This window comes from Saimiri boliviensis, chromosome 13 (genome assembly GCF_048565385.1).
Source record: "Saimiri boliviensis isolate mSaiBol1 chromosome 13, mSaiBol1.pri, whole genome shotgun sequence".
NCBI classification, from domain to species: domain Eukaryota; kingdom Metazoa; phylum Chordata; class Mammalia; order Primates; family Cebidae; genus Saimiri; species Saimiri boliviensis.
Genome location: NC_133461.1, coordinates 69466285 through 69472160, shown reverse-complemented (window position 1 = coordinate 69472160; position 5876 = coordinate 69466285). Strand labels below are relative to the sequence as shown.

At 41.4% G+C, this 5876-nt stretch overlaps 1 pseudogene; it reads left to right on the top strand.

Annotated features, from left to right (window-relative positions):
* Window positions 1–260: 260 nt before the first annotated feature.
* On the top strand, window positions 261–5025 carry LOC101028677 (rho-associated protein kinase 1 pseudogene; annotated as a pseudogene).
* The last annotated feature ends 851 nt before the right edge of the window (window positions 5026–5876 follow it).

Sequence of the window (5876 nt, the reverse complement as noted above, 5' to 3'; positions counted from 1 at the left end):
CTCCAGCCTTTCCTCTGCTCAGTCTCCAGCGGGCATCGACCTCGCCCTGCCCCACTGGACACCATAGCAGCAGCCCCAGCAGCGACGGGATAAAACGGGAGAGTGAGGCTGTCCCGCGGGGACCCGCTCGTGGCCGAGACTGATCGGTGCGTCGGGCCGCGCCGAGCAGAGCCGGGGATGCGGGGCTAGACAGTCTGCAGCGCCTCTGAGCGGAGCGGGCCCGGCCCGTGGCCCGAGCGGCGGCCGCAGCTGTGGCTCCTCACCCGCCCTTCGCTTTCGCCTTTCCTCTTCTCTCTGCCTTGTTGCCCCGAGGGAGTCTCCACCCTGCTTCTCTTCTCTCGTCGCTCCTGCCCATCTCGGGACGGGGACCCCTCCATGGCGACGGCGGCCGGGGCCCGCTAGGCTGAAGCACCTCGCCGGAGCGACGAGGCTGGTGGCGACGGCGCTGTCGGCTGTCGTGAGGGGCGGCTGGGTGGGATGCGACTTTGGGCGTCCGAGCGGCTGTGGGTCGCTGTTGCCCCCGGCCGGGGGTCTGGAGAGCGGAGGTCCCCTCAGTGAGGGGAAGAAGGGGGAACCGGGCGCACCTGGTGACCCTGAGGTTCCGGCTCCTCCACCCCGCGGCTGCGAACCCACCGCGGAGGAAGTTGGTTGAAATTGCTTTCCGCTGCTGGTGCTGGTACGAGGGCATTGTCACAGCTGTAGCAACATGTCGACTGGGGACAGTTTTGAAACTCGATTTGAAAAAATCTACAACCTGCTGCGGGACCCCAAATCGGAAGCGAATTCGGATTGTTTGCTGGATGGATTGGATGCTTTGGTATATGATTTGGATTTTTTTGCCTTAAGAAAAAACAAAAATATTGACAACTTTTTAAGCAGATATAAAGACACAATAAATAAAATTAGAGATTTACGAATGAAAGCTGAAGATTATGAAGTAGTGAAGGTGATTGGTAGAGGTGCATTTGGAGAAGTTCAATTGGTAAGGCATAAATCCACCAGGAAGGTATATGCTATGAAGCTTCTCAGCAAATTTGAAATGATTAAGAGATCTGATTCTGCTTTTTTCTGGGAAGAAAGGGACATCATGGCTTTTGCTAACAGTCCTTGGGTTGTTCAGCATTTTTATGCATTCCAAGATGATCGTTATCTCTACATGGTGATGGAATACATGCCTGGTGGAGATCTTGTAAACTTAAAGAACAACTATGATGTGCCTGAAAAATGGGCACGATTCTATACTGCAGAAGTAGTTTTTGCATTGGATGCAATCCATTCCATGGGTTTTATTCATAGAGATGTGAAGCCTGATAACATGCTGCTGGATAAATCTGGACATTTGAAGTTAGCAGATTTTGGTACTTGTATGAAGATGAATAAGGAAGGCATGGTACGATGTGATACAGCAGTTGGAACACCTGATTGTATTTCCCCTGAGGTATTAAAATCCCAAGGTGGTGATGGTTATTATGAAAGAGAATGTGACTGGTGGTCGGTTGGAGTATTTTTATACGAAATGCTTGTAGGTGATACACCTTTTTATGCAGATTCTTTGGTTGGAACTTACAGTAAAAGTATGAACCATAAAAATTCACTTACCTTTCCTGATGATAATGACATATCAAAAGAAGCAAAAAAATCTTATTTGTGCCTTCCTTACTGACAGAGAAGTGAGGTTAGGTCGAAATGGTGTAGAAGAAATCAAACGACATCTCTTCTTCAAAAATGACCAATGGGCTTGCGAAACACTTCGAGACACTGTAGCACCAGTTGTACCTAATTTAAGTAGTGATATTGATACTAGTAATTTTGATGACTTGGAAGAAGATAAAGGAGAAGAAGAAACATTCCCTATTCCCAAAGCTTTTGTTGGCAATCAACCACCTTTTGTAGGAGTTACATATTATAGCAGTCATAGATACTTATCTTCAGCAATCCTAATGATAACAGAACTAGCTCCAATGCAGATAAAAGCTTGCAGGAAAGTTTGCAAAAAACAATCTATAAGCTGAAAGAACAGCTGCATAATGAAATGCAGTTAAAAGATGAAATGGAGCAGAAGTGCCAAACCTTAAACATAAAACTAGACAAGATAATGAAAGAATTGGATGAAGAGGGAAATCAAAGAAGAAATCTAGAATCTACAGTGTCTCAGATTGAGAAGGAAAAAATGTTGCTACAGCATAGAATTAATGAGTACCAAAGAAAAGCTGAACAGGAAAATGAGAAGAGAAGAAATGTAGAAAATGAAGTTTCTACATTAAAGGATCAGTTGGAAGACCTAAAGAAAGTAAGTCAGAATTCACAGCTTGCTAATGAAAAGCTGTCACAGTTACAAAAGCAGCTAGAAGAAGCCAATGACTTACTTAGGACAGAATCGGACACAGCTGCAAGATTGAGGAAGCGTCACACAGAGATGAGCAAGTCAATTAGTCAGCTAGAGTCCCTGAACAGAGAGTTGCAAGAGAGAAACCGAATTTTAGAGAATTCTAAGTCACAAACAGACAAAGATTATTACCAACTGCAAGCTATATTAGAAGCTGAACGAAGAGACAGGAGTCATGATTCTGAGATGATTGGAGACCTTCAAGCTCGAATTACATCTTTACAAGAGGAGGTCAAGCACCTCAAACATAATCTTGAAAAAGTGGAAGGAGAAAGAAAAGAAGCTCAAGACATGCTTAATCACTCAGAAAAGGAAAAGAATAATTTAGAGATAGATTTAAACTACAAACTTAAATCATTACAACAACGGTTAGAACAAGAGGTAAATGAACACAAAATAACCAAAGCTCGTTTAACTGACAAACATCAATCTATTGAAGAGGCAATGTCTGTGGCAATGTGTGAGATGGAAAAAAAGCTGAAAGAAGAAAGAGAAGCTCGAGAGAAGGCTGAAAATCGGGTTGTTCAGATTGAGAAACAGTGTTCCATGCTAGATGTTGATCTGAAGCAATCTCAGCAGAAACTAGAACATTTGACTGGAAATAAAGAAAGGATGGAGGATGAAGTTAAGAATCTAACCCTGCAACTGGAGCAGGAATCAAACAAGCGGCTGTTACAAAATGAATTGAAGACTCAGGCATTTGAGGCAGACAATTTAAAAGGTTTAGAAAAGCAGATGAAACAGGAAATAAATACTTTATTGGAGGCAAAGAGATTATTAGACTTTGAGTTAGCTCAGCTTACAAAACAGTATAGAGGAAATGAAGGACAGATGTGGGAACTACAAGATCAGCTTGAAGCTGAGCAATATTTCTTGACATTTTATAAAACACAGGTAAAGGAACTTAAAGAAGAAATTGAAGAAAAAAACAGAGAAAATTTAAAGAAAATACAGGAACTACAAAATGAAAAAGAAACTCTTGCTACTCGGTTGGATCTAGCAGAAACAAAAGCTGAGTCTGAGCAGTTGGCTCGAGGTCTTCTGGAAGAACAGTATTTTGAATTGACGCAAGAAAGCAAGAAAGCTGCTTCAAGAAATAGACAAGAGATTACAGATAAAGATCACACTGTTAGTCGGCTTGAAGAAGCAAACAGCATGCTAACCAAAGATATTGAAATATTAAGAAGAGAGAACGAAGAGCTAACAGAGAAAATGAGGAGGACAGAGGAAGAATATAAATTGGAGAAGAAGGAGGAAAGCAGTAATCTTAAGGCTACTTTTGAAAAGAATATCAACACTGAACGAACGCTTAAAACACAGGCTGTTAACAAGTTGGCAGAAATAATGAATCGAAAAGATTTTAAAATTGATAGAAAGAAAGCTAATACACAAGATTTGAGAAAGAAAGAAAAGGAAAATCGAAAGCTACAACTGGAACTCAACCAAGAAAGAGAGAAATTCAACCAGATGGTAGTGAAACATCAGAAGGAACTGAATGACATGCAAGCACAGTTGGTAGAAGAATGTGCACATAGGAATGAGCTTCAGATGCAATTGGCCAGCAAAGAGAGTGATATTGAGCAGTTGCGTACGAAACTTTTGGACCTCTCGATTCTACAAGTGTTGCTAGTTTTCCTAGTGCTGATGAAACTGATGGAAACCTCCCAGAGTCAAGAATTGAAGGTTGGCTTTCAGTACCAAATAGAGGAAATATTAAACGATATGGCTGGAAGAAACAGTATGTTGTGGTAAGCAGCAAAAAAATTTTGTTCCATAATGATGAGCAAGATAAGGAGCAATCCAATCCATCTACGGTATTGGACATAGATAAACTGTTTCATGTTGGACCTGTAACCCAAGGAGATGTGTATAGAGCTGAAACTGAAGAAATTCCTAAAATATTCCAGATACTATATGCAAATGAAGGTGGATGTAGAAAAGATGTAGAGATGGAACCAGTACAACAAGCTGAAAAAACTAATTTCCAAAATCACAAAGGCCATGAGTTTATTCCTACACTCTACCACTTTCCTGCCAATTGTGATGCCTGTGCCAAACCTCTCTGGCATGTTTTTAAGCCACCCCCTGCCCTAGAGTGTCGAAGATGCCATGTTAAGTGTCACAGAGATCACTTAGATAAGAAAGAGGACTTAATTTGTCCATGTAAAGTAAGTTATGATGTAACATCAGCAAGAGATATGCTGCTGTTAGCATGTTCTCAGGATGAACAAAAAAAATGGGTAACTCATTTAGTAAAGAAAATTCCTAAGAATCCACCATCTGGTTTTGTTCGTACCTCCCCTCAAACACTTTCTACAAGATCCACTGCAAATCAGTCTTTCCGGAAAGTGGTCAAAAATACATCTGGAAAAACTAGTTAACCACGTGACCGAATGCCTTGTGGAATCGTGTGGGATGCTACCTGATAAACCAGGCTTCTTTAACCATGCGGAGCAGACAGGCTGTTTCTTTGACACAAATATCACAGGTTTCAGGGTTAAGATTGCTGTTATTCTGTCCTTGCTTTGGCACAACACACTGAGGGTTTTTTTTTTAATTGCGGGTTTGCCTACAGGTAGATTAGATTAATTATTACTATGTAATGCAAGTACAATTGGGGGAAAGCTTAGGTAGATATGTATTTTTATTTATTTATTTTTTTTGAGACGGAGTTTCACTCTTGTTACCCAGGCTGGAGTGCAATGGCGCGATCTCGGCTCACTGCAACCTCCGCCTCCTGGGTTCAGGCAATTCTCCTGCCTCAGCCTCCTGAGTAGCTGGGATTACAGGCACGCACCACCATGCCCAGCTAATTTTTTGTATTTTTAGTAGAGACGGGGTTTCACCTTGTTGACCAGGATGGTCTCGATCTCTTGACCTCGTGATCCACCCGCCTCGGCCTCCCAAAGTGCTGGGATTACAGGCTTGAGCCACCGCGCCCGGCCCGACTTACGTTTTTGTGCTCTTGCGAGACTATACAAAACTATTTTAAGAAAGCAGTGATATCACTTGAACTTCAGTGCCCTCACTGTAGAATTTAAAAGCCTTACTGTTGATTGCCCATGGTGGACTTCATGGAGAAATTAAATATCTTTCATTATACTTTACAAAATACTGTATATGTTTCAGCAAGTTTGGAGAAGGGGAGAGGACAAAAAAAAAATACATTTAATCTATGCATTTTTGCCAAGCCATATTGAGTTATGTACTACTAGAGACATTAGGAAACTAACTGTGCAAAAGAACCAAGTGTAAAAGCATTTTGTGGGGTACATCATTTCTATAATTGTATAATGTATTTCTTTGTTAACATTAAGTTAACAAACATAAGAAATGTATGCACTGTTTGAAATGTAAATTATTCTTAGAACACTTTCAATGGGGGTTGCATTTGTCCTTTTAGTGCCTTAATTTGAGATAATTATTTTAACTGCCATGAGTAAGTATAGAAGTTTCAAAAAAATGTATTTTCAAAAAATTATGTGTGTCA